This window comes from Eretmochelys imbricata, chromosome 17 (genome assembly GCF_965152235.1).
Source record: "Eretmochelys imbricata isolate rEreImb1 chromosome 17, rEreImb1.hap1, whole genome shotgun sequence".
NCBI classification, from domain to species: domain Eukaryota; kingdom Metazoa; phylum Chordata; order Testudines; family Cheloniidae; genus Eretmochelys; species Eretmochelys imbricata.
This window is the reverse complement of record NC_135588.1, coordinates 9265264-9284608: the sequence shown is the minus strand read 5'-3', so window position 1 is coordinate 9284608 and position 19345 is coordinate 9265264. Positions and strand designations below refer to the sequence as shown.

The 19345-nt window shown below is 41.8% G+C and overlaps 1 protein-coding gene across 1 annotated transcript in view; it reads left to right on the top strand.

The window, feature by feature from the left end:
• The window catches only part of NF1 (neurofibromin 1), a 165424-nt gene that overhangs the window by 83249 nt on the left and 62830 nt on the right, over nucleotides 1–19345 (top strand). The gene's annotated exons all lie outside the window — the stretch shown is intronic.

Sequence of the window (19345 nt, the reverse complement as noted above, 5' to 3'; positions counted from 1 at the left end):
TTTTAAAGAATTTGGTAGTTTATTGTCTTAACAAGCTGCAGCATCTTCAGTGGGAGAGACCATTGCATACAAGTTAGGCATGGAAATGAATCTGTCATGCTGGTGAGTTCTTCTGATTACCATTTGTTCAAGGATGTTCTTAATGCCAATGTTTTGGGTAGAGTCTGCCACAGACATCAAAATTCTCCCCAAAATGTTAATACGTGATTCCCAGAACAGCTAGTAATTTGGCAGTCCAATATGAGACTTAATCTGCTTAATTTTGGTGCCTATTTGAAAAAAAATGTCCTGTTTGTCCTGTGAAAAGAGGAATAGTCAGTGATATGTTGGAATGTACTCTTAGGATTCCATGTTAGAGTTCCACCACCATTTTGAAGGGTGAGCTGGAGTCACTTTTTTCCTCTGATAGTTTTCCCTCCTCTGAGTGATACCCATTCATCCCTGCCAGAAATGACTTATCCCTGGTGTTTATACAAATATATTTTAGAACATACTTTTTCCTTCAGAATTAATCAGAATTTAAACAAAATGTTTGCAGGAACACTTCCAGGTTAGAGGAAGGGTGACCCAGTGTCCAATTTTCGATTGGAACACCTGCTCGAAAAGGGCTCCAGTCAGCACCGCTGACCGGGCTGTTAAAAGTCCAGTCAGGGGTGCTGTGGGTCTAAGGCAGGCTAGTCCCTACCTGTCCTGGCTCCATGCTGCACCCCAGAAGTGGCTAGCAGGTCCAGCTCCTGGGGGGGAAGCATGGGGCTTCGCACCCTGCCCCCGCCCCGAGCACCGGCTCTGCATTCCCATTGGCCGGGAACCACAGCCAATGGAAGCTGCGGGGGTAGTGCCTGCGGGTGAGAGCAGTGCGTAGAGCCACCTGCTACGCCTCCGCCTAGGAGCCGGATCTGCCAGCTGCTTCTGGGGCGCAGCACAGTCCGCGGTGCCAGGACAGGCAGGAAGCCTGCCTCAGTCCCCCCTGCTGCCTGGGAGCCACCGGAGGTAAGTCCGCAACCCCACCCCCTGCCCCAGCCATGAGCCCCCCCAAACCCAGAGCCCCCTCCTGCACCCCAACCCCTCATCCCCAGCCGGAGCCCTCAGCCCCCCGCCCCAACCCAGAGCCCCCTCCTGCACCCCAAACCCCTCTGCTCCACCCCACCAGCCTGGAGCCCCCTCCAGCACCCCAAACTCCTCAGCCGCACCCCAGAGCCCCCTCCCTCACCCTGAACCCCTCATTTCTGACCACCTGCCCCAGCCCAGTGAAAGTGAGTGAGGGTGGGCCAATGAGGGAGGGGGAATGTAGTGAGCAGGGGGCAGGGCCTCAGGGAAGGGGTGGGGCAGGGCCTTGGGGACAGGGCGGGGCTAGAGTGTTCGGTTTTGTGGGGTTAGAAATTTGGCAACCCTAGTTACAGAAGTAGAGGATATTTCTGGTTCTGTTCTGTGGTGGTTTTCTACCTTCCGTGTTTCAAATTACTCAGGCTGGACACAGTACAGGGCTATTACTATACTCGATATATTTTTCAGAAACAGCATGTAAGCATAAGTGTTTTTACCAGGTGGTGCAGCTTCCCTGCCATGTTCACACTTACAATGAAGGTGTGTCTATGCAGAATGGGGCTGGGAATGGGCAAAAGAAAAAAACGTAGGGACTTTCTCATTGTAATTGTGACCGTGGGAGGGAGGCCTATGAGAAAATGCAGGAAAATAAATTGAATGTGTTTCTTTCATCTGTTTTCTCTCTCTTCTGGTAGCACACGTGTCCTTTAGCCCCGGGGGGATAAATATTTGGGAGGCGCAGCACACTGGATAATGTAATTTAAAATAGAATGCTGGAATTAGTGGCTGTGTATGTAAATGTGACAGGTGCACCTTGGTTGCTGGAATCTTTGTGACAAAGGGAATATTGGCTCGGACTGCGGATATCATTTTTTCTTTCGAAAAATGCTCTGGAATTCTTAATTCTTACCTGGATGGATAGCCTTTAAAAACTGGCGATAGGAGCCTCAGAGTGACACTTCATCCGAAGAGCTCAGCTGTAGCATCTGCACTAAACTTTTTCACATTTTCTGATAAACCTAGCCCAACTTATAAGGTACAGTAAAAGAAAGATGTTTTGATGGCAGTGAAGAGTATTTTACCCTAACTCTAAAGAGAGATGGCCAGTGAAGTGGATAAAAACAATGATGAGAACGTTTTTGAAGTGTAGCTAATTGCCCAGGATATAACTCCAGAAGCTGTGGGGTTCAAATGAAATATCGTGTTCATAAATGGTCCAGCAGTACTAGGATAGTAGGAAAGCTTCTCAATAGAACTTCTCTCTTCATAGTTGAACTGCCAGATATTTTTAATCTTTTCTGCTTTTGGCAGAATAAGATTTCAGACAGGTTCCTCAAAGTGACAGAACAATTCAGAGGAGAGAGGAGCTTACAGGGAATGGGAACAGGGCTAGAGGAAAAAAACGGTGCAGTCAGTTTCCTCCATTTCTTCTTTTACCTTTTCCTTCGATGTGAGAGCCATTGTGTTTCAGACCCCTCCATTTACATCAGAAGACAGGGCCTGTTCTTAAGTTCATATCTCTGGTGTCTTATTAAACACCTGATTTCAACCAACAATAAAAGGCTGTTTGTTTGCCATATCTTTCTCTCCAGTTTTTTTCCCCAGCACAGACTGCCTCATTTCATGTCAAGGAACATAAAATTCATAAGTTAGCTGCTCATCTACTTCAAGCAGGAAATTGGGCGTGCAAATGCCATGGATAGATAATCCATCTAACAAAGTTTATGCTGTCTGGGCTATAACTGTGTAAAGGAACAGATCCAGCTCCAGCATATACAGTACGTCTTCTGTAAAATGATTTGACACGTTGTTTGTATATTCCTCATTAGTAATGTATGAAAAAGCCTCTTCGTTTGAAGAGAAGAGTTCTTTAATTCCTGGAAATAATGGGGGAGTGTTTACATATGCATAACATTTACCAGCACTTTATCTTGTGGTATACTCTGAAAGCACTGAAGCAAAGGTGTCTACAATTAATTCATTACATAAAAGTAATGTTATAATTCTGGGAAAAGAATAAATAGCATAACCATTCAGGCTTAAAATTGCCTTCATGTTAGAAGTTGTCTAGGGACATAGTTGCTGAGATGTTTGAACTTTTTTGAATAGACAGCTATTGGGCACTTAAGCAACCTAGTGGTTTGACTTAGTGCAGCAATTAAAATCATCTTAACCCTTTCCTGGCTGACAGCTGCCCATCCCTCATCAGTGTTCCGTTGGAATGCTGGCAGTTCGAGGGAAACTAATCAGTATGTGATGCACTCTTCCATGTGCATTTTGAGGTATGGTGCTGAAGGGATACCATCAGCATGTTTAGGCCCAAAGTGTCCCTTCCTTAAAGCAAAAATAAATCTCATGGGCATCTCTACAGAAAGGAGGAGGAAGGGAAGAATTTAAGAGTTAAATAGTTGTTTTAAAATGTTAATCTCTTGTTCACTGGGGACCCCAAATACTCGTTTAAATCTGTATTTGTGAGGCATCCTTAGCAAATGCTTCTTGGGTTCTTTTTCTGTTGGAGAGATACCGATCCCATGTGTACTGTGTTTTTTTTCTGGTAATAAAACTGGGATATTGTCAGACTTGAGGTATTCCTCTTCCCACACCCACCCCACCCCCCACCCCCCAAAAAAGGTTCTGAGCAAATTGATCAGCAGGTCCCCTGGACTTCATGGTATGCATCCAAGAGTACTGAAAGCTTAAGTGAAGTAGCTGAGCTGCTAACAAAAATATGCAGTCTGTCACTAAAACCAGCTACTGTACCAGAAAATTGTTCTCATCATTCGTTTTTAACAATTAAGTCCCATTTTTGCTTTTCAACATTTGTTTTGGGTGAACAAATATCATCTGAAGTTGAAAGAGATGGTCGCAGTCTGGGGGCTGCATGCAAACTTGTTGTCGAAGTAAAAGGCTGATTTGTGGTGTACCAGGAAACACTTGAGTTTAGTTGTTTGTTTGGTAACTGTGGTTTCCATTTGTTGAACTTTACAAAGTTTGTCAGTATTGCAACTGAGAAATTTCAAGTCATTCAGTGTGTTAATAGATATTCATTACGGGGCTCAATCCTGCAAGGTGTAGAACACTTAGTGGAATATTTGGAGGATCCCAAACTTCAGAAGGAGTAGAGGATATTTCTTTAATGCATTACTGTATGTCTCAAAGATTGCACCCTGTGCCCTTGCACATTGAATATCAAGATTTCACTGCTAAGTGAACAAACTTAATACCATTTGAAATGCATTTGCCATATTGGCTTGGACAGATTACCAGAAAGAGTAATAAGTTAATTATTTGAAATGTAAAATAAGTGTTGTCCAGTGGATAGTGTGAGAAACTGTCAGAAGACCTGGATTTTATTTCTGACTTGAAAGTCATTCAACCTATTGTGCTTCCCTATCTGAAAATTAGGGATAACGTGCACTTTTGTAAAGCACTTAGTAATCATTGGATGAAAGTTGCTATGGAACATTATGAATCATAGTGATTTATCTGTGCAGCTCCCCTTAGGTGGCAGTGAATGTAGTCCTGCAGCTATGCCACCTCTGTTCCACTGTGACTTTACTAGAAATCTGAAGCTGTCACTTACCACAAATCTGAAGCACCATCAAGTCTGGACAAGTCAGTGATGAGCCAAGAAAAGCCCAAGGGAGCTGTTTGTGTCATGTGTACCCACAGCCATTTGAAGGGCAGCAATAGTTGCACAGTTTTATTGTCATTGTTTTATGCTCTGCTGAATGAAGGTATAAACTGGGTTTCATAACATGTCCACAGGGAGGGAGTATTTGCCTGTCAGGCCGTCAACAAATTTTTAACTAACAGATCCTAAGATCAGGTGTATAAACTTGAATCTTCATATATTCCTACATAAAAGTTGAAAAAGGTGAACTCATAAAGCCAAGTAGGAGACGCTACACTCAGGATTTTTTTAATTGGGAGTTTGCTAGTAGTTGAACTAGGACAACTCTAGAAGAAAAAAATAGAATTATTTAACTCCCATTTCCATGGTTCTGTTCCATCAGCATAACAATCCTGAATAACCGTTCTGCAACAAAAATCCTGTGCTCTCTGGTCCAGGTGGAGACCCCCAGCCTCTTGGATTGCACCATGGACAGGCTTCTCTCTATAGCAATAGACACACAGTGGAAAGACAAGGTTTTGTCCCTGGTGAGCTTATCGCATCACTGATATGTGACATCTTGCAGAAGCTGATTGGCTGTCTTATGATACAGTGATTGCAATAAGTTATTCCTATCTAACTGAACCAGAATCAGACTCCTTGTACAATAATGCCGTGTTTTTGGGTGAAGATTTTCTAGCATTTCTTGCTGGGTACAAAATTTTAGCATCCAAATATTATATTACTAGGTGGCTGATAAGGAGATTCCTCTGTCTGTGAAATTGTTGATGGCAGAGTCCAACATCCATCAAACAGGAAAAAATATTTTGGCATATGGTTTTAAACACTATCACTTTGCCCTGTAGAGTTTTATTGACCTTAAGTTTGTTTTCCCAGAAAATACTGTGTAAAATAGCTTAACCCATCCCTCCCAAACTTTGAGCAATGTACCCACCTCCTCACCAGAGTAAGTGCTCATTCTCTTCCTAATAATCCATACTTGCTGTTCTAGCTATTTATCATTTTTAGCACAGTATTCTTTTCCACATCTCACCTCTTATACTTTTCAGTTGTTAGGAGGTCTCAGTCCCAAGCTTTGTTAGTAACAGATTAGTGTTCGATACTTTCCATGGCGTACAACTAACTGGGGAAAGTGACAACTGTTCATCTGGGTTCCTGCATCACACAGCAAACTGGTCCCTCTGTCCTTAAGCCACCTCTTCAAAAACGGTACGTGGGACTCGCCCATGTTATCTGAGGAACCACTCGCCTCTCATGATCACAACTTCCTGTTACAGCTCCATTCCACTGGATCAGTGAAATTGTCAGCCTCAAGGCTGGCTTTCTACTTGCAAGAGACAGAGCTTTCTCTGCTTCTGGCCCACAAGTTCTCTTCCTCCAGGAAGTTGGGATGACCACTAGTTCCTCTAATTAAATCAACCATCCAAAGTGACAACTGTTGAAACACTTTGTGGCTATCACTTCAGTTCTTTACTTGTCGTTGTCTTTCTGCACCCATCACTGAGATCGCTGTTCCTTTTTTAATGCCCGGTACTCAAAGATAATTTTGATAACCCACCGTCCCCGTTATCTCTCTTTCTGTGTATTGTTATGTTTTCTTTTACCAATCTATTACTTTAGTAATCTCCATTTCAATTTGACTTCGTATGCTCTCTTTATTCATAGGCTCTCTGGTGATCTTTATATTAAGCTTTAGCAAAATAGAAATATCAGGTTTGGTTTTTAGTTTTCTCTTTTTTGGTTTTGTGCTAGTGCTGCAAAATGTTGTTAATGCTGCTTGTGCTGCTGCTCTTGGAGCACCGTGTGTTGATTCAGCCGTGTATTAGCTGAACTAGGAGAGAGTGCCATGTGTTGATTCAGCAGATGTCACGTTACTCCTACAAAAAGACGGCAGGCTCAGTTCAGTGGCGAAGGCACTCGGCCAGGTTCATTGGCATCAAAGCACAGAATTATTTAACTCATAGGCGCTAAGTGTACCCTAACGCATGTATGCCCGCAATAAGGTACCAGCTCAGCTAACATAATCTTATCCCCTAGGCCAATACAAAGGTACCCCTCCCTCCACTTTCCTTTTATCCATTGATACAGATAAGTTACGTATTACATTTTATATGCTGTTCATTAATATCCTGTACTTTGAACTTGCTAGTTTGAACAAAACATCCTCATCCATTATCCTGTCATTCCATCCTTCTCTTACGGGGGCGTCAATGTGTTCCTATACAATCTGTTGGTATGTATCTGTATGTAGTGATCTGAGAGCTCTGGGTGTTTTTGTTCCATCCTCTCAGGCCAGGAATGTGCTTACTTGGTTACCTAATACCTGGCATGTTACTATTCTGCCAAGCTCAGGCGTACTTTGGTTCACCCTAGCAGCTATGCCTAGGGCTCCAGCAAGGCCTACAGCCTTTATTGCTTAATAGCTAGAAGCTCTGCCCTTGAAGCCATATCTCTGAAGTCTTCCACTATATATGAAAGAGAACCATGAGGAGTGGCAAGTAAAGGGCAACATGAAGCTCCCTCATGCCTCGCTACCACTAATGTTCATTTGCTGTCTATTTCAGAGATGGTTGAGAATAATTCTTTTTGGATACTATCATCAAAAGCTTGAGAGATGAAATTATCGGTGAAAAGTATTTTCTTTGCTCAGTAGGATGTTGGTTTTGAGAGTCAATAATATATGGCCAAGGCTCTGGTTATCTGAGAACCCCTGACCCCACCAGGTCAGCTGAGGTGCATGAGCTAATAATTTCTAGATTTAAACACAAGGGGGCTTGTAGAAGGGCATTATTGTTTGGGGTGCTCAGTTCTGACTCACTCTGTGGCTTTAATGTGGGACCGAGTACTTGCCTTCCTCGCTAAGTGCAAGGCCTGTCTATTTAGCTTGCTATGTTCATAAACAGCACTGTGAGCTCTCTAAGGGCATGGCTACACTGGAAACATGGCAGCGCTTTCTGAAGTGCGAGTGTGGTGATCACCTCCACGAGAGGATTAGCTATAAGTGCTGGAAGGGTGGCTCCCAGTGCTTGGAGCCTGTCTACACTAGCGTTCAGACTTGTTGTGCTCAGTGGGGTGATTTTTCACACCCCTGGGCAGCACGTTAGAGTGCTATAAAATGTAAGTGTAGACAAGCCCTAAGTATCTTAAGAATATGTCTAATGGAAGGAGAGAGTAAGGGGAGAGAAGTTGTAAGATACCTTTTCCTCCAGATTTGTACTATCCCTGTTTGTGTACTGTATCAAATGTACTTCCAGAAGGGACATTTTATAAATAAAAATAGAAAGCTCGTAAAATTGGAGGGGAAGGATGAAATATTGTGACCTTGCATGTAGTTTTGGATGACTCTTAAAATGTTCACTGAGGCATACCTCAGGGAGGGATAGAGCCTATTGGGAAGGGATTGAAAGGACAGTCACTGTCCTGACTGGATCCTTTTCAAAACTGGTCAGCTGAAACATGGGTCAGAGTTTAAGTGAAAGCTTCGACTCGTTTTTTTAAAACTGGCTTGCTGTCCTTCCTTTGGCCAGTAGATTGAAAATCAAGAAATAACTCTGTAATTATCTAGATTTTGTTTTGTTTGCTCTATAGTGAGATTGCAAAAATGGACAATGATCTTTTCTTATATTATGCTGCTTTTCTCTAAGGATGCTAATGGGAGCCAAGGATCAAGGTACAAATAGGAAGGGGTAAAGTACTGGAGGAGAGCTCTGATATTGAATACGAGGTCATATTGAAAGTGTCAATTGCCCTCTCTAAAGTTGTATGCAAGACTGACCCAAGTTATCTGAGGAACCACCTGATCTCTCATGGTCATGACTTCCTGTGACCGCTCCATTGCAGAAGTATAGTGGAACTGTCAGCCCCTTGTGATTTGTTTAATAGACAGCGCTTTCTTGGTTTCTGGGTCACACATTCTGTGTCGAGATGTCAGGATGACCACAAACCTCGGTTCCGTCAGAGGACTATGCAAAACCCACTCCTTCAGCCCAGCCTTCCCACAGTAATACCAATAAAAATCAAATGCACAAGTCTAGTCCCTGTAGACTAGAGGAAAGAGAGACCTTTCTGTGTGCTTAATTCTGTGGTGTGCTCCTATAAAATGGTTCTGGGCTGAGACACAGATTTTGTTGTTTAACTGAACCTTTTTGTGTACCCTCACTTGCTTAAGAATAAGTTTCTTCCTCCCCAGGACTTGCCTCCGTTTCTGACCTCTCTTCCTCGAAAGACTCCAAGTGTGCTACCTCCTTTCCCACAACCCAATAAATAGACATCTTTTATTCTCTAAGCAATATGTGCCCTTCCTGTTGGCAACAAGAGATTCAGCTGAGAGACTTACCATGGGTTCTCCATCTGTGTGTCTGAGCTAGAGGTTGGTTTCTTTTTTTTTTTTTTTTAACAACTATGGAGTCCTAAAAGGCTGCCTTGGTTGGAGCTTGGCTCCATGTTTGAGAGTTGGCATCGTGTTCGTGGGAACTGGTTTTGTTGATCCTCTTTCCTGACTTTGGACCAGGTTTTGTCCTGTTTGGCTGTGGAAGTTGTCTTGTATGAACAGTTCCATGAATGAGGAGAATTTTCAAAAACTAAGAGAACAGGAGTATTAAAGGGTGACACTTAGAAAGCTGCGCATTTTGAGCCTCCTTAGGTTGGATTACATGGTTTTCCCCCCTCTCCCACCCCCACCCCCCACTTCTTGCTAAGCAGCAATGAAGAAGGACGAACCTATCCATGGGTTACAAAGAAAACTACACATGATTAAATGGAAGCGTGTACAATTGTATCCTCTCTAGACAGGAATGGAAAAAAGGTGAGCTTGGTAAGAAAATGAGAGGATTTTTGATGACCAAAGTGCTGCTGGAACCATGATTGATGCTTGGGAGAGCTAATATGGGAGAACAAACTTTTCAGAAAATATGTAATTGTAATTTTCAATATTGTAAAGTTTAAAACCAAAAATTGTACAGAGACCAGCTATGTAGGTTTTTGGCTGTTTGATTATATGAAAAAACTTTTATTTTAACTGCAGAATAGAGGCATATTGTAATTGTGGCATAGCAATATGATGAAGAAACAAAGAATGGTACCTAAAACATTAAAGAATTTTTTTAAAAGCTTGACCGTTAAATAGAACTGCAAGGGATTTTAAATTGGCATGTCTTTCCTTAATACAAGAATGTTAACACTTTTACAAAACATAGGTTGTGTTTGTTGTACTGCTTTTTCATTAAGGCTTCATTTTAGAGTGTCTTAATTACTCAGTCCTGAATATTTGAGTACAGATGTGACCAGATTAACTTTGAATGGTCATGTTTAATACAAGTAAATAAACTGACTTGTTGGATGTGAAAAACCTTTCAGGAGAGAGACCGGTTTTTCTCCTCTTGTTTGCCAAGAAAGCATGCTGAATGCTGGCACACTCCAGGCAGTACCTGAGCATGAATCCAAGAAAACAATTTACCTTTCCTCTCCTTTGTCTTGTTTGTTCATTTGTAGAATTAGTACCTATCATTGTAAATGCTGCCTTATTTATTTATTTATTATGGTGTTGTGTTTAAATTTCCTTGAAACAAAAGTAATGGAACAAGTAGCTCTCCGCTCTGTGTAGATGTTACTTTTACTATCATGGTTCTGTCCCTTATGGTATTTAACGCCTATCAAATTTTGAAGAATTTGTAGTAGCTTTTAAAGAATTTTGAGGGTTCCCCCCTCCCCCCACTTGTTTTAAAATAACACGGGTAATAGTGGAATTTTTGCTTCTAATTGGACAACCTCAACTTATTTTTAATTGCTGTGAATAACATAAAACTATTTAGAATATTTGTTTAAAAACTAGATAAGGCCATGTGAGCAATAAAATACTAAATCTGCACTATTGTATATACAGAAGTTAAATAGTTTTAGGTGAACCATCTTTCAGACTTGATACCAATGAGAGCATCAGGTATGTATACAGAACCCATCACCCTATTATCACAGCATACTCCACATGGCTTGGGTTAAAAGCAGAAAACCACATACAAGGAGCAAATACCCCATAACCCAACTCCCTGAGAATCCCACAGTTTTAATAGTCATAGTCTAGGAAAATCTTGATACCTACACAACATGCTGGAGGTAGTGATGGACTAAACACCGGTGGGTAATGGAGCTGACAGTGGGGTGACAACAGAACTGCAGTGGCTAGGAAAACATCTTAACGAAGAGTTGCATATGGCATAATATCACATAATTTAAGAATTAATCTGAAAAGTTTGCAGAGCCCACTGAAAGGATGAAAATGCACCCCACTTGGTAAAGTGGTGCTGAGAAGAGTTGACATCAGTGATGGAATAGTAAACATTGAAGGGATTGTAGCAGCTGAGCCTCCACGGTGATGAGTTTATCACTTCTCAGTGTCGAATTCTTTAGAGATTCTCTGGTTGGTAGAGCATTGTCCTTGTTGTGCTGGGTGGTGGAGACTGCCTTGTCTTTGTCCTTGCTGGTGGGGTGGGTGGTGGAGGTGAGCTGGCTGTCGGCGGCAGTCTTGTCCCTGTCATTGCTGGTGGGGTGGGTGGTTGAGGTGAGCTGGCTGTCGGGGGGGCAGTCTTGTCTTTGTTGGCAGGCTGGTTGTCTTATTGCCAGCCTTGCCCACGCTATCCAGACCAACAATCTTGTAATTGTTTACACTGCCAATTAAATGGAGCTCACATAGCATGAGAACAAGGACAGCCAGGTGTGATTTGAATGGCATCTTCCTTCTATTTTGGGGGTGGTGGTGTGGAAGCAATATCACAAGTTTAAAACTTTTTGTTTTTCTGGTAAACAGCAGAATGATTTAGCTCATTGCTCTCCTGGTACACTGTACTCATATAGTAAAACTCAAGTGGTCATCTTCCAGTTCTGCTCTCTGTACATATAAACATGGGAGGAAAAGCAAAACCACTGGCCTGTAAAGAGAATCCTATTTGCAACTGCTAGCAGAGTCCCTCCTTCCTACCTGAACACATTACATTGTATGGCCTTTTTTGTATCACATAAGGATTAAAAAAAATCACAATGGGAATATGATTCTTGTCAGGTCTGAATAAAGCAAAGGGAGCAATAAACTTGTTTGAACATACCAGCCATGATTCCTTAATCACATAAAGCAGACAGTGCAAAAATTTTAGCCTTTTGGAAAACTTGACTCCCATTTACTCAGTTTATTACTTTTTGTACAATTTACTTCCTTTTGGGGCAATTTTTTTAAAGAAGTATTTTCTAAAAAGGCATGAGATCAATTAGTATAACATTGTCTAGTCAAAAAATGCAGAATAACATAAGCTTCACATGTACTTATTCAATAAGGACTATCATTATTTTACATTTTAACAAAAGGTTCTGAGATCAGCACAGAAAGTTCTCAATCTGTAAGCAAAATTTACATAAAACATAGGTACGACTAACCAGCCTAAAGTATGATTCCTTATAAAATATCAAGCCATCAGGCTTTGAGCTGTCTGTTTCCAAGCTCAAAATACTTAAGGTAAAGTTCACAAGCCAGGTAAAAATTAAGCAATTAATACCATTTTTTGAAGGCTGAGACAATTTTAGCAAATCATATAATTTCATTCCTTTTTATTGTTTCAGATCCTCTTTAGGGACAAATGAATTCAGTTGCTAGATATCCTTGGACTCTGAAAGTGCTGTCTCTAATTTTAAATTTCTTTCCTACTATTTAAGTATCACTTCATAATGATGTAATCAAAAAGCCAACAAATAGCTGGCTTGGTTTCCTTGTTTACCTAGGTCTGATTGGATTTCTGTTTCCCAAGGTAAATAACTTCTTTTAAAAATTCTAATTAGCATTGATTAAAAGCAGTAAAATAATTCCCTGAAAGCATTTTAACCCTTCAAAATTTCCAAGAATGTGCTTATGCCTTGATCAAATCAGCAACATTCAAGGAGTTCTCTGAAGCTTCAGAATATGGTGGACTATTATGTAGAAATATGGGATGCTCCTTGTTTGTTTAGGTCAATCAAGAGGGCATAACCAGCCCAGAGTTTGGTATAGGAAAGGAATTTTAGAAAATCAAGCATGCAATTAAGGTACATTTTTGGTGGTATAGTGTCTCTTTACATATAGTGTGTTTAATGATTGTAAGGGATTAGATAAATTAATTTTTGAATGAGGCTCACATTATGTTGCAAATATACAACAAATCTGTTTCTTACTCTTAGCTGTGTCAGGAAAAAATTGGCGAAAAACCTCTGTTCTCGGCGTTCCTGCTGAATTGCTAACAAATTTTACAGGCATGTAACTTTCTGGCGGAATAGGGAGAAATATGCTGATCTTATTTACATTGCTTTTCAGCCCAAAGGTGAATTTTTCTCCCAAGTTTGGATGTGTTTGGTCCATGACAAAGTGTTTTTCTCCTCAGTCATTGCTGGACTTTTATAAACTCGTAGTAATTTTTGAGTTCCATCTTGACAAGGGGTTAAGCCCGTGACTTGATTAAGCACTAAATTCAACTGTTACACCTTTGCATATCCTTTGGGGGGTCAATGAGCAGCATGGATACAAAAGATCAGAACTTGGCCTAAGTGTATTGGACATGGCTGAAGAAATGTGATTTAGAAAGAATGAGGCTGAGTGTGTGAACATTCTGTAGAACAATCTAAATAAATATTTACCTACATACCTGCGGGATTATAATGGCTCTAGAAGAAATATGGGATCTGTCCGCACTTGAATGCAAGGTTTCACTTTTTCATTCCTGTAAAACTGCATTAAAGTGTTGAAAAGCTAAGGTTCATATATTAGAAATATTAAAGATGAATATGTGCTACAGATAGGCGGGGTGAGTAGAAGCCTTTTGCAGATGACAGCTTAATTTTTCTTAATTTCCTTTTTGCAGTGCTTGGATTGAGGAATTAATACAGACTGAGGGCATTTTTTTTTCCTCATGGAAGTTAATGCTTGAGAGCACTGTCTAATGTCTGGTACTATACCGATTTTTTCGTTGTATAGTTGTACTAAAAAAACTTAATTGCTGATTGGTGACCTATCTAGTGTTATAGTCCTGGTTGTGACTTTTAGCTCCTTATCTAAGCCCTGTCTCGTGATATAAAGGCATTTATGTTAGGCCAAGTCCCCCCACCCCCATCCTCCCCCAACAAAGGCTATCAAACCTATTTGGAAGAGGCAGCCAAATTCTGTGGGTAATTAGGCGGTGGGGTTTACATTCAGAATGGTATACTCCCCATGTTGCACTGCAGTATGCACATGAATGTCAAGAAGAGATTTGCACAGAAGTTGAGGGGAGAACATGGGCTGTATGTAATAAATGGGTTGTTAATTTGTTCAGTGCCTTCTTGCATGAATCACTCACTGAGAAAATCTGCTCCCCTTTAGACTAACCCTTTCTGCCTTTTTTGGCTGTGGCTACACTACAGAGCTTTTAGCAACACAGCTAAAAGCTCTGTAGTGTAGCCACAGCCAAAAAAGGCTGGGGGCTGCACTACAGAGGGATAGCTCTGGGGGGAGGGATAGCTCAGTGGTTTGAGCATTGGCCTGCTAAACCCAGGGTTGTGAGTTCAATCCTTGAGGGGGCCATTTAGGGATCTGGGGCAAAAATTGGGGATTGGTCCTGCTTTGAGCAGGGGGTTGGACTAGATGACCTCCTGAGGTCCCTTCCAACCCTGATAGTCTATGATTCTAGTCTATGAGCTGTGCTGAGCTTCCACCTTCCCCCCCCCCACACAAGTGGGAGCGGCTTTAAACTTTTGTTGTTCGGGGGGGGGGGGGGTGTTTAACACCCCTGAATACTGACTCTGAAGTGTTAACATTGTTCTTAAAAGCTGACACTCTAAATGGAATGACACTCTAAATGGATTAATTGGGGACGTGGGAGTTCATACCTATGAGTCAGACAGTCCCATGGACTCAGGCTGTGATTACTGCATTGATTATACTATGTTAGCCTTTGGAAGGTTATCTCTGCAGCTCTGAGGGCTAGAAGCTTTTGAAATTTAATCTTAGATTCCAGAAAATCTGAAATTGTGGTGCAGGCCAAACCCAGCTCGCAGTCCACGTGTTTAACTCTCCTGCACTATGGAGAGAGATTTTTGCAGAGGTGTTTATTCTTTTCGTTTTAAATGTCTTCGAGGCAATAATTATTTGTTATAAATTTTGGTAACATTTTCCAAAGCACTGTTTTCAAAAGTGGTTTAGGAGCTTATATCCTGTTGTCCTTCTGTAGAATTTGGTCTCCTAAGTAACATTTAAAATTTTTAATCCTTTGTCTATTACAATTGCTGACTTTCAGCCATTTTTGTCTAAAGTGTCAGCCTGGCAATACTAGCATGTATACAGTAACTCCTCATTTAACGTTGTAGTTATGTTCCTGAAAAATGCAACTTTAAGTGAAACTGTGTTAAACGAATCCAATTTTCCCATAAGATTTAATGTAAATGCGGCGGGTTAGGTTCCAAGGAAATTTTTGGGGGGCAGACAAAAGGCATTATATACTGTACTGTACTGTGGTTGGGAAGTGCCCCTGGCTTACCGCACACAGGCACAGCCCGCTGCATTGTAGGATGCTAGGAAGCACCTTCACAGCAACAGTGGCAGCTTACCCGGAGAAGAACAGGCACCGACTTTGCTGGGGGATGCTCCAGGCCTGCCTCTTCCCATGTCCACTGCACTCCAGGCCCACCTCTTCCCACCCTCACTCCACCTCCTCTCCGGAGCACGCTGCATCCCCACTCCTGCCCTTCCTTCCCAGAAAGTCCTGAGCGCTGCCAAACAGTTGTTTGGCGGCAGAGGAAGCGCTGGGAGGGAGCGGGAGGAGGCGGAGAAGAGGAACTTGTGCAATGCTCCCTTGTAAAGTCGCTGCTCTTCCACAAAATCTTACATGCAGTGTACAGAGCAGGCAGCCAAACAACATTATAAGGGAGCATTGCACAACTTTAAATGAGCATGTTCACTAATTGAGCAGTGATGTAACTTTGAAACAACGTTAAGCGGGAGGACGTTAAGTGAGGAGTTACTGTAGTTGCAAGCTGTAACTGCTGAGTAACAATGAAAAGAGTTGCTGCTAAAGATGAGCCATTAATATGCACAAAGTGACATAGTGTTTAAGTACTGAAATGAAATTAAGTTAAAAAAATCCAAAATTGTTAGCCTATGCATGGAATAAACTAGTATTAAAACCTTTTATGCACACGGGGATGATGGTGTATTGTGTTTTTATAAGTATTTTGAGAAAATTTACACCTGATGAAGAACATTTTCTTGAGGGTGATTTGGGTGGAATGATTTTACCATTTTAAAAAAGCAAAAACTGATTCCATTGTGTCCGCACCCAGAAGAGTCAAATTGAAACATTGCTTTTGTGAGGGCTTTGTGATGTTTGTGTGCAACCATGGCAACAAATGCTTAAAAAAAAGCGTGAAAATGTATTTGTAATCAAGGAATGGAATTAAAGCAAATATGGCACTGAACAAAATCTGAAGCTAGTGTATGTGTCTGGTAATCCTGTGTATTTGCATTCATGTTAATTGATTTCTTTATTTTCTTCACATTTATCTTGAATGCAAATGACTTGCTGTTAGAGCAGTGAGTAAGTAGGCAAATGAGTTATCCATTATGAGTTCTAGTTGCTCAGCAACAGTACAGGCAGAGCCTTATGATTTCAGCCTGCTTTACTGCAAGCCGCCTATTGACCAGAGGACCTCTTAACTTATCCCTAGTGTAGGTCAGTTTAAGACAGAGGGCTGGTCCTAAGATTTGGGGAGGGTGGTTTTTTTTGTTGTTTTTTTGTTTTGGTTTTTTTGTGGTAATGTGAAGGGAACTGCATACTGTTCCCTTTCCACCTATGAGATGATTCTCTACTGCCACATATTCTTGACTGCTTCAGATGACCTCTTCGCTGTGACTACTTGCTAGTATTGTTGCCACCCACTCCTCAGCCTCAGTTGCCACCCACTGCCTCAGCCCCTGTCCCTCTGCATTAAGAGAAAACCACAAAATGCCAGAAGAAAACACAGGAGGCCAATTTCCATCTCCAGCCTTATGTCAGATATGGTAACCAGGTAGCAGCTTCTATGCAGTAATTACCTGCCCTAACCAAGTTTTTGGTTGTCCTGGACCTGCTGGACAAGAGGATTTTTCCTAGACTGCATTTAGCATTTACTGAACATGAACTAAGTGTTCATTGCACACACACTCAGAGCATTTCAGAGTTGCTTCCATGATTCATTCTGTCACACCCAACAGAACTTGACATGATTAAATGAATTGTGCAGCAAGAGCGAGTTTAGTGTCCATGTAGTGTAGGAGAATGCTTCTGATTGCACCTGAGGTGTGTCCAGTCATTTCGTCTTGTTCTGTGACCTCGGTCATATCTCACAAGTTAAGCAGGTTTTGCCAATTTTTTGTGAAGGGGAGATTTCCAAGAAATACCTGATTCAGGAAGTGGTGGATGGTTGGTGTCATTTCCCTTTCTTCCCTTCCCCCCCCGCCCTCCCCAATTGGTACTAAGCTAATGCATCAGCATGCTTGGGGTCGCTGTGCTGCTGGCAGAGCCATCTATTAAATGTCCTGGCCAGTGGCATGGAATACACCTGATGATGTGCGAGTAGACTTGAGATAAAATTTTGGTCAAAGCCTATTAACACCAGTGAATTCATCTGTTACATCAGACTCAATGGCAGACAGGAAGGGTTAGCTTTGCATATCATCAGGCGCTTCTGTTGGCCCTGACTTTATACAGTCATTGAAGTTACCTGGTAAGTTCTTAATGGCTAGGATTGTTTACATTTTAACTTGAGTAATTACATTCTGTTTACCTAAATTCTCCATACAGTCTTCCTGATCTTTTGTAAGTTTTCTTCTCTTGTTCCAACTGTTACGTACTCTTAGATGCTAAACAACTGCCTAGTTGCTTAGTTTCACCCAAGAAGTAGCTGCTTTTCTGTAGTGGGTGGGCATATCTATTTTAGCTATCTGCAAATTTCTGTGGGCTTTGAGATTAATGGCACAATCTAATTGTAAATTAGCTTGATGACTGAAAAGGACACACACAAAAAGTGTCAAGGTAACATTTTAGGTTTGCTCTCGTTTGGTCACTGCCCCAATTTTCCTCCTTAACACCAGAAGTTTTCATTTTGAACTGGGTACCACATTCAGAAAGGGATGACCTATTTGCATAGGAAAGCCAAGACTATTGAGAGATGTGATGGTATGGTCTTAACCTATCCTTAAGGATATAGCAATGAGGCATTTGGAGGATATGTAATGGTTATGGTGAATATTTATTTTGTCAAAGGAGCACTACCAATAACTCAATTGACTGCAGTTTTAAAAACTGTGCAATTGGATGTCCGTGAAATAACTGAGTTTTTTAGTCTCATCATTCAACATATACTTTGCAGTTAGATGTTAAAATATGAGCAGTTTGCTTGCTCATCCCTTTCTGACTGTTTTTTGATCACAGAAATATTGTTCACGTAGAGAAGTCTTGTGAATTATGATTCCAATGGCCATGGAATTAGATTTAGAATTTACCTTTAGGGGCAGCTCCAAGGCAGAGATGGTTATTCATGAAAATTTTGCAGCCCTCTATCTGTTGCTTTAGCAACTGGCCTGGAGCATGCACATTCACAGCAGATAGAATAATACTTCCTGCCAGCCTCTTCCTCTTGTACAAAGAAAACAGAGGCAGTTCTGTTTTCAGTGTGCGTGCCCCACCTCGATGCTGTGCTTCAATTTTGATGTGGAGTTCCCCTGACCAGCTTCTCTGACAAAGGCACTGCAGACCAGTGGCTTCCAATAGTATCCTCAATTCAAGGAACTGGAATATGCCTCCCGCAGCACGTCTGAAAGCTCCTTCCAGCTACTCCCTATTCCCAAGTGCCTGGGTTTCAATTCCCACTTCGTTCCCTCAGTGTCCCTCTCCATTGACTCCTTCCACTTCTTAGATAGCTAAAAGGAGGGTTGTAAATGTTCTATATCCCTCGCCTGACAGCCAAAGGGAGTATAGTGTGCTGAACTTAAATTTTAGTGGGGTCCCCTGGCTTTTGCTGCACCCTCATGCTGGATCCTGTGGCATGCTGGAAATTAAGCAACTTGCTGAAATGCTTGGGAAAACATTAACAAAGGCTTGTAATAATGAAATATTAAGTGAGTGAGAGTTATAAATAAAGCTAAAATTTTGTCATGGATATTTTTAGTAAAAGTCACGACAGGTCCGGGGCAATAAAGAAAAATTCACTGAAGCCCATGACCTGTCCCTGACGTTTACTAATAATATCCATGACAAAATGGGGAGCTTAGCTGCGGGGTCCCCACGTCGTCTGCAATGGCTGGGCAGCTGTGGGACCACTAGGCTCTGCTCCTGCCCCCCCTCCTCTTGTGGCGGCTCAGAGCTCTGGGGGAGGGGGGCGGCCGGGTGCTGCGGGGTACCCCACTTGGCGGTGAGGACGCTCTGCAGGTGGCGGCGGGACACTGCAGATCCCAACCTCTGGGGCTGAATTCACGAAGGTTGCTGGAAGTCACGGATTCCATGACTTCCGTGACCTCCATGAAAAAATCATAGCCTTAGTTATAAATTCAGTAAAACTTTTTCCAGTAGTTTTTCTCTGTATTTCACATTGCTGCAGAACTTCAGTAGCATATATCAAGTACCTTCGCTGCACAATTTAGTGCTA